General features: G+C 39.4%; 1 protein-coding gene across 24 annotated transcripts in view; it reads left to right on the top strand.

The window, feature by feature from the left end:
- LOC135099722 (uncharacterized) overlaps nt 1-10000 on the top strand; it is a 353588-nt gene that overhangs the window by 311187 nt on the left and 32401 nt on the right. For 13 of the 24 annotated variants that reach the window (XR_010268324.1, XR_010268323.1, XR_010268312.1 and 10 more), the window contains one exon: nt 3472-3545. The exons of 7 other annotated variants lie outside the window; for them this stretch is intronic. The gene's annotated coding sequence lies outside the window, so the exon portion shown is untranslated. Of the gene's footprint in view, nt 1-3385; nt 3659-10000 lie in introns of all 24 variants that reach the window. 4 more of the 24 variants (XR_010268355.1, XR_010268347.1, XR_010268313.1 and 1 more) reach the window with 3 other exon arrangements.

The following is a 10000-nucleotide window of genomic DNA, read 5'->3' as shown; positions in this document are numbered from 1 at the left end:
GTTTTATACAGGGACTGCCACGTGTATGTAGTCCTGATAGCTTCTTGCAGTTTCCCCTACTTTTTTTTTTTTTTTTATGTTATGTACTCTAATTTGATCAAAAGTTTGTAGTGATTTGATGCAGTTTAGTTGTCTGTAGTATAAACGAGCTAAAACCGTATAATGTGTTTAAAGAAGTGGAAAAGAAAACACTATAATAAAAGGTGGAAATTTATTATTTAGATATTCGTACTACTGAATACAATACGACACATCTTTATTTTTTTCTGAAAGGAGGAAAAAGGGAATAGAATAAGAGATTAGGAATGACAGGATCTTTAGTTATGTTTGTTATTACTGGAGGTATTTTTTTGTTATTCTTATTCTTATTTTTATTATTATTATTATTATTATTATTATTATTATTATTATTATTATTATTATTATTATTATTCCTTGTGTTAAGTCTAGTACAAGGCAACGTTAGCTTTTTTTTATATAATCAAAATTCACAAGATCTTAGATGTCACACTCTCTCTCTCTCTCTCTCTCTCTCTCTCTCTCTCTCTCTCTCTCTCTCTCTCTCTCTCTCTCTCTCTCTCTCTCTCTCTCTCTCTCGTCATGTCTCCCTGTGCCCCAAAACGCACCACCGCTTTCCGCAACCAACGCGTTACTTGCTTTTATTTATTTTTTATCCCCCCTTTTTTTTTCTCTCTCCTTTCAGTTTACGTATTTTCCGAACCGCTGCTCTTTGGCGTCCGTCTGTTACATTTTTACTCTTATTTATTCACTACTTTTCTCTTCTTTTTCTGCTAGATTTATTTGATTTAGTTCTTATTTTCTTTCTTTCGTCTTTATGTTTTCGTTTCCTCGCTTGCTTGATCGTCTAATATTCCTTCTTTCGCTATTTTTATTTTTTATTTATTTTTTTTTCAGAATTATCTTCGCCGTCGTGTTTCTTAAAGGTTACAAGATTTTTTTTTCTTGCCTTGCTGTTTTCTGGTGTTTTGTCTGTCTGTCTGTCTGTCTGTCTGTCTGTTTCTCTGTTTGTCTGTATGTCTGTTTGTCTGTCTGTCTGTCTGTGTCTGTCTGTCTCTCTCTCTCTCTCTCTCTCTCTCTCTCTCTCTCTCTCTCTCTCTCTCTCTCTCTCTCTCTCTCTCTCTCTCTCTCTCTCTCTCTCTCTCGTATTAACAAATAAATAAATAGAAAACCCCATGATGTGTATTTCCTGTGATAAATCTGCGTCTTAATATCGTTATTCCTGCTGTTGTATTTCGTATGTTCATTTCCTTTGGTCTTTTTAGCGGTCATGATACATATTAAACTACGGCTATTTTTGCTCAGCTTGTCATATTTTCCATCGCTGCCTTTGTCTATAGCGGTTATTATGTATGTTCAATTATCTAGTATGAGTGCTGGGGTTCTCATCTCTCGGCTATCATTATGAGCTTTAAGTTATTGTGCTTATATTTTCCTCCGCCGCTCCTGTATCTGCCAGTGGTTATTAAGTGTGTTGAGTTACGGTTAATTATGTCATGTTATTTGTATCTACGCTTTGCTTCAGTTCCTCGTCTTGCTTTTAGTGGTTATTATGTGCGTGTTAGGTTATCGCTAGGTTTGTTGCTGCTGTGGTAATTGTTCTCTGCTTTATTATTTTTTTTTTCATTTATGTCATTCTGTCTCTCTCACTGGTTATTTAAGTGTGATGTATTATGACAGAGTGTTTTTCTTATATTTTTCATCTTCTTTGTTGTTAGTGTTCTTATCTCTTCTTCTTGGTGCTTGAATGCTCGTTTTTTTTTTTTTATATATATATATATATTTTTTTTTTTTTCCCACATTATTTTTCTTTTTTATAATTCTATGTTTTTCTGGTTGCTTAAGTGTGATGTATTGTGATTAATTATGCCTCTTATTTTTTCATCATCTTTGTTGTTACTGTTCTTATCTTTCATTCCTAGTGCGAGACTGGTCGTATTTTTCATATATATTTTTTTCTCCCATTATTACTTATCACAACGTTCTGTCTCTAGCGGGTTATTTAAGTGTGATGGATTATGATTGACTGCGTCCCCTTTTCCTTCCATCTCCTTTGTTGTTCCTGTTCTTATCTTTCCTTACCGGTGCAGGAATGATCGTATATTTTTTTTTTTTTAATATATATATATATAATTTCCTCCCATTCCCAGTTTCATTTCAAGAGGTAATTACGCATGTTAGATTGCTACTGATGTTGCTATGTTGCTACTTTGCTTCCTGTCTCCCTCGCCTCACTTAACGCTGGGCACGGCTCCTTCCTTCTGCTTCCGTGGCAGGTATGCGCCAAGTCAGGCTGCTGCTGTTTCTGCTTCTCCTGCCTTGCCTTTATGAGTTATGACCCCAAGTTCGGGGGCGCCGGCCGCAGTGGTCCAGTGGTTCGCCTGAGGGAAGATAAGACGATTAGATGTAGAAGAAAGAGATGCAGAAGTAATAGTAATTTTCCAGAGAGAGAGAGAGAGAGAGAGAGAGAGAGAGAGAGAGAGAGAGAGAGAGAGAGAGAGAGAGAGACGTGTTGGAATCTGTTTAGAATCTTTTAATCGCTCCTTCGGATGATAATGGAGACGAGTGTTTAGTGTTCGTGGGTTGTTTATGAGATGTAATTGCTTTATTTATCAGGGAGCGTACACCATCACACATCAACACAAACAGGAAGTTACGTCTGTTCAGGTACATTAACATGGTGGACGTCTGGAGTGGATAGGTGGAAGGAAGGAGGGAGTCCACCTCACTGGTCTCGTTGCCACAGGAGGAAGAATAAGTAACGCCATCAAAGCGCATTAAGAGAAATGTCTTCGTAAATTCACACAGCGCCTCGCCTCGCAGTACATCCCTATCGCACTTACCTCACCATTAGGGCTCGTAATATGCATACTTATTATATCCACTTGACTTTTAAGAGGCGCCTCCCCGCAGACCAGGTCCTGCATGCCCGCCATTCTGCCCCCCAGGAGAAGATTAAGTTTTGCATGGCAATTAAAAGAAAAATACGAGAAAGAAAACTTTATTATCCTAACTTATACACGTTGTTCATCTTTCCGCCTTCTGCTCCCCTCCTCTTCCAGCCACCTCCCCCACCCCCCAATTAGTCTTCCTCCGGTAACGCTGTGTTGGCCCAAAACTCTGTTCGGGAGTGAATGGATGAGCGACTTTGGATGTAATTGATAAGGTCGTAGTTTGGTAGCAGGTGCTCTCTATTAGGCTTTATGATGTTGTCGGCGCCATAGATTAGGGCGCGGCATGGCAGGCTGTAGGGGCAGTTTATTGGCCTATGGTGGGCTAGTAGCGGAGTTAACCACACTATAATATGTTAGACGACTCATATATCTAGCGATTAGGGGCGAGCGTTTAGCACGTGTGATCTCTACAGGGCCGCGGGTGTGGCTGAGCAGGATGGACGGTGTCGGGTGTAATAATGGGAAGCCTCCTCGTAACGCCTCGTCTTCCCCTCTACAGGTGCCGGACGTCCCACGCTTCGCCTCACTCATGCGATAACGCCGCGCTAATGGAGTTCCTCGCCGCCCTACCTGGTCAGTTTTTCCTCCTTGCTCTGGTGAGGGCGAGGGAGGAGGCCCGGGATGCGAGGGGATGATAATTGTAAGGGTCTCGGATTATACACACCATGCTGACTCCAGTAATAGAAGTGTGTATATTTGAATTTTATCCTTAAATATGCAAGAGTTAACTTACTAGTATTCTCAATCTTTTATCTCTTTATTGGTAAACTTTGGAACTCCCTGCCTGCCTCTGTGTTTCCTCCTGCCTATGATTTGATTTACTGCAAGAGGAAGGTTTCAAGACAAATTCTTTCAAGAGGGAAGCTACAACATACATAATTTTAGATCTGTTTTCAAATTGTCTTTTTTTTAGGGACTAGCACCTTTAATGAATCCTTTTCTTCCCCCTTTTTTATTTGTTATCTTTAGCCAGAATCTCACACATATATAAAATTAAATACTCGTAAAATCAGTATAACAAACTCTTCTTAGTAAATGTTTCCGATCACACTCACAAACATATTAGGTGTTATCGGGATGAAAAAAAGAAAATACATCTTACTTATCCATAACGATGCAAAACATTGAAGAACAAAAGCAAATTACTCCTACAACCTCTCCACACCGGACGACCTTCAGCACACACACCAGCGTGATAAGGAGAACGTGTTTGTGTCGGGGTGACCTTGGCGGGGCGGCGGTGGGCGTTGACCGGGCTAGGGAGGGGAGGGGAGGGAGGCGACAGAGGGCAACGGAGGCTCACCAGAAAGGTATAACACAAGCTAACGCTGAAGATCCAACACCTCTGATGAGCATTCTTGGAAATACACACAGACAGACATGAAAGAGGGTGAGAGAGAGAGAGAGAGAGAGAGAGAGAGAGAGAGAGAGAGAGAGAGAGAGAGAGAGAGAGAGAGAGAGAGAGTAATGGTGATGGACAAAAAGCATAAAAGAACCACGAATTTCCATAACAAAAAAAGGAGAACGGAAAGCACAGATCTTACCTAACAATCTTTTCCCCCTTGTCGATGCAAACAAAAGACAAAAAAAGCACTCAGGCGAAACATTTGGCGTTGGTAGAGGCGCTCGACACCTTCCCAGTGCTTGGATCACTCTTATTGGCTTCATATATCTCCTCGGTGACAGCCTGACACTGTTTTCCAGCGTCGCAAGTGACAGAAACATTCATAATTACAACCCTGCACCAGGAGCTCTTTTGTACGATCTTAAGGTTTCGTTTAGTAAGCATAATACGTATACTTAATTGGCTGGCTTAATAGGAATATTTTTCTTTTTTTTAGGCTGTGGCAATTGAGTTGTTTTTTGTTCTTTTTTTCTTTTCATCATTTATTTAACTTTTATGTAGTATTTTCTTATCCTCCTTTACAAAAAAGTGTTGTTTCTTTCGTTTTGCTTTATCCTTTCTACTTTCTTTTTTTTCTCTATCTTATTTTTCTATTTATTTAATTTTAATAATTTTTCATGTAGTCCTAATTACACCAAAAAGTGTTTAGATAATCATTTTCACAGACTTCTGAATTCTTGAAAATTTTCTTGACGTTATAGAGATGAATTTTGTGCAGGTTTCCCTTCGTTACTTTCACCTCGCCTTCAAAGTCAACATTACTTACATGAAACCAGTACAGAAACACATGTTTCAGCTGAGCTACAAATCAACCCATGCTTGTTGGACCTTATGTAAAGAGTTAATACTAATAATAATCACTGTAATGACTCAGATTTCTCTCTCTCTCTCTCTCTCTCTCTCTCTCTCTCTCTCTCTCTCTCTCTCTCTCTCTCTCTCTCTCTCTCTCTCTCTCTCTCTCTCTCTCTCTCTCTCTCTCTCTCTCTCTCTCTCTCTCTCTCTCATACACACAAGTACTACGTCGTGCAGTTCAGGTTTCTTCATTTCCATAAATATTCTGCACCACTGTAACCGGTGTATTACTGTCAGAAGATGCTGGAAACAGTTTTTTTTTTTTTTTTACCTAGAGAGAGAGAGAGAGAGAGAGAGAGAGAGAGAGAGAGAGAGAGAGAGAGAGAGAGAGAGAGAGGTAGTGGTGGTTTGTGAAGAGGAACGAGAGACCTGGAGAATTTAAGCTTCCTTTCCTCCTCCCCATAAGGAAACGTCGCTCATTGAAGAAGAAAAAAAATATATATATTACACAATCTCTATAAGAATTTACGACTGTCAAGACTTCAGGTTTTCTGCTTCACTTTATGACACATGGCTGACGAAAATTAATGGCTCCCTCGTAGAAATTTTCTCCCGGGAATCATACGGTTGCTTTTATAGAAAGTGATGTGAGGGTTTTGGGAGACTGAATGAGTGAGTGAGTTTGTGTACATTCATTTAAGCAAGACAAGGCAGTAACCAGCAGCTGCAACGTTCACTTCTAGGTGCGTGTGTTGTAAAAAAGAAAGAAAAACTTATACATTTTGAGGAGGAGGAGGAAGAGGAGGAAGGGTTGGATAGGAAAAGAATTACTTTATTATTTTAAACTAGTATTAGGTGCATGAGCATGTGTATCTCTCTCTCTCTCTCTCTCTCTCTCTCTCTCTCTCTCTCTCTCTCTCTCTCTCTCTCTCTCTCTCTCTCTCTCTCTCTCTCTCTCTCTCTCTCTCTCTCTCTCTCTCTCTCTCTCTCTCTCTCTCTCTCTCTCTCTCTCTCGTGTTGGCAAGATGCGTCATTCTTCCTAGCAGGATCTGATGAGGTTTCCGCAACTACTCGTAATGTTATTGTCAAGACCAAAGCAAGGCCAGAGGGCAGCCTTTGTTGTTCTTTTCCTGCCTACAGTCACCTCACGTCCTTCGTAACGCTTAAACTCAGGTACTGATTTTTTTTCTCTTTCTCGTGCTTGTGTGTGTGTGTTGATAGTTATACGAACGTTCCTTGTAACATTGTTTTGTGCTACTGGTAACACACTTTAACACTGTTTACAATACGTGGTGGCATCCCGCACATCTCGCGCAGCACATTCCCGTCATGTTTGGTCGTTAAATTGTTGTTGTTGTTCTGCAAATCTTAAGTTTCCCTCCACTGGTAAAATGCTAAATACAATATACTCATAGATCTTACTGAATTGTTAGCATTAAGATGTCCAATCTGAATCATCCCCTGAAGAATTAACTGGAGAACCGGAGAGCTGCAAAAGAGGCGTCAGTGTGTTCATGTAATACAAAGACTCTTGCTTAAGCCTCGTGTGAGGAGCCACGGGATCGCCTGGACAGGGAGTTATCCAAGAGTACCCTTTTTTAGGAGTCGTTGTGCACGGAGTTTCATTGTTATGCTTCGTTGAGCTTGGAATTACCGGGTGTTCTTATATTGTGCGTAGGAGGGAAGTAGTCGGGGCTGTGAAGGTAGATCGACACGACTGTGGCAAATGCTTCCTCGTGCGGAACAGAAATTTTTTATCAGACGAAGAATTTTGAAAGTATCTCACTCCACCGAATCGCGTTTTTGTTTAGTGCTACACTCCTTCCCTGCCGTAAGAGATGTTGGGGATGAAGATACAAAGTCTGCAGCCTCTATCCGCATGCCAGATAGGAACACGGTGGATAAAGGAAGAGCGAGAGAGACAGAGAGAGAGAGAGAGAGAGAGAGAGAGAGAGAGAGAGAGAGAGAGAGAGAGAGAGAGAGAGAGAGAGAGAGAGAGAGAGAGAGAGAGAGAGATTCATGGAAGAATGTTGCTAAAAGAAATGGTGGGTTTTGATACACACACACACACACACACACACACACACACACACACACACACACACACACACACACACACACACACACACACACACACACACACACAGCATAACACACACAACACAACACAACGCAACGCAAAACAACACAAAAAAAAATCGTGGAATTATGAAAATATAGTGTACATCCTCTTTTCCTTGTAAGTTTATAAAATCACACATAATAACGATGGAAATAGTGATCCACAAGATGGCCACAGGAACAAGAGCAAATAGTATAAGGAACTTAAAACTGAAGGCAAAAAATGATGGAGGTAACTGAACTTCAAAGACAGTTTCCCAAAGTACAAGTAGTAAGTCTAATAAGAAACAGCAGCAGGAAAATAATGACAAGGCAAAGGAATATTACTACATCCAGGAACTGAGACCTGAGACAAATGCAAGGACAGGACAGTGATAATAATAGAAATAGGAATAGTAATAAAAAAATAAATGAAAAGGGAAAAGAAGAGAGTCTGGAAATAATAATGACAAGGTGAAAGGAGAACATTATATGAATTCAGGAACTGAGACCAGAGACAACTGCAAACGATAAGGAATAGAAAAATAAAAGAAAAGAAAATAGGAATCTTCGGGAAATGGTAGTCAATTTTCCCAGTTGTCAGCTTGCACACGAGGTCAGCACGTGACAGAAGGGCGTCACTCCACTCCACGTGAACTCTTCTAGATTTAATTACAAAGTTGAAACGAGTTCTCACAGACTTGCGTCCCGTCCCTTCATTTATAGGGCGACGAGAAAAAACGTGACCAAAGTTAGTTTCTTTGCTCCGTGAAATAAATTGATATTAAGAAAAAAAAAATTAGAGAGAGAGAGAGAGAGAGGAGGAGAGAGAGAGAGAGAGAGAGAGAGAGAGAGAGAGAGAGAGAGAGAGAGATTGCATATGAAGGTCACTCACTGTGCTATACAAATATTATATTTTGGTTTACATTTACTCTGTGGTCTCATGTTTTAAAACTTGCTTAGCCACTCATCAAAATGCTAACTAGTTTTGTATAAGACTAAATATTTTTATGAGAATCAAAATTAAAACTAAATTTGCTGGTGGATGATGGAATGATGTGACTCTTATCTCTTCGGTTATATTTATTTACCAGTTTTATTCGTTGCTCCATTAACTAAGACGTGTTATTATGGACCAAGGCTGAAACGAGCCCATAAATAGAGAAGAGAAGTAAGTAATCCTAAAACATCCAAAACAAATAAGAAGCATCAAAAACAGTAAGAAATTCCACACATTCAAAAACTAAGGAACTCGAAATAAAATGGATACTCTAAGATTAAACTCCAAACCAGTAAAAAAAAAAATCAAGGACAATAAGACTGTAGAAACTAAGGAACTTCGGAACTCCATGACTGTAAGAACCTTAAAGAATATTAAAATAAAGGAAAAGTATGAAATTCCAAAAATAATTACAAATTCCATAAAAAAAAGGAAACATTAAAAGAATGAAGACTGGGAAAAAAATAAAAGAAAGAAAGAAAGTGTAAAACTAAAGAAAACACAAGGCAGAACAAAGCAAAAAGAAAAAAAAAAGAAAAAAACAAGACATTCAATTATAGGAAAAAAATAGAGAAGCGTTAGGAAGATCAAGTCATGGTAAGGAGAGACAGAAGGTGAAGAAGGCATTCACGGTCACCTGCTGCCTGTCTGTGTCTGCCAGTTCTATCTAGGCTCACATTCCTGGGCACACCTGCTTCCCTTCCCCCTCAGACCTGCACGTCTCATCCACCAAGGAGGAAAAAAGGGCGCTAAAGAAGAAGAAAAAACTCACGTAGGCAAGGAGTACTACAGAACCTGTCCACTTAACACACTCTCTCTTTTGAATATGCAAAGAGGCCGAAGATTTGCATAATGGCTTGACAAAAAACAGTATGAGTAAAAACAGCCGAGATGAACAGGCTTAGACGTGCAAAAGATCCAGTTGTACACGTTATGTTAATAGTAAATAATAGTGAGGAAAGAAAGTATGGAAAAGTATATACTCGTAAGTTTGAATAAGAGCATCATGTATAATACCAGGCTAGTTGAAGAGGCTTAAACATGCATTGGATCCAGTTTTACACGTATTGTTAACCCTTTGACAGCCATTTGGTGCACCTTTCTCTCTAATTACCAATCACTTTGAGACATCTTTACATGTTCTACAGTCACATCCAGTCTTTGAACTGGAAGCAATTGTAAAATGTATTCTGTTTCATCGCTAACTTTCTTGTAGATGTTTATAAAGACTTCACGCAATGCTTCTGGTGCTGCTAATTGTTTCGTGTCGCATTGAAAGGGTTAATAGTAAGCAGTAATAGTAAACAATATGGGGTGAGTAAATATGGATGGGTATATAAGCTTAAATAATAATACCATGTATAAAAACAGGCGAGATGAAGAGACTTAGACATTCAACGGATAAAGATTTACAAGGAATGTTAATGGTAAATAATATTAGTAAACAATATGAATGCGTGGCTATGGATAAGTATGGAATCCTCAGCGAATATATTAATAGGTATGCACCCTCACCTACAGAACAAGGGAGCTGTTCATATGCCAATGAAAAGGCAAAGAAACTGGAAGCATACGATTACGAAAACAATATAACGGAACAATATGCCAGTGGAAGGGATGGACGAAGAACCTTAGAACACTCCTGAACAACTCGTAGTCCTATCTCTTACTTCTAAGGGACTCTTGTGGAAGTTATTAGGAGTTTCAAGGATGTTTCCACGGTTGTAGTAA

Source organism: Scylla paramamosain, chromosome 1 (genome assembly GCF_035594125.1).
Source record: "Scylla paramamosain isolate STU-SP2022 chromosome 1, ASM3559412v1, whole genome shotgun sequence".
Taxonomy (NCBI): Eukaryota; Metazoa; Arthropoda; class Malacostraca; order Decapoda; family Portunidae; genus Scylla; species Scylla paramamosain.
Note: the sequence above shows the minus strand (reverse complement) of the source record. Positions and strands in the feature narration are given on the sequence as shown.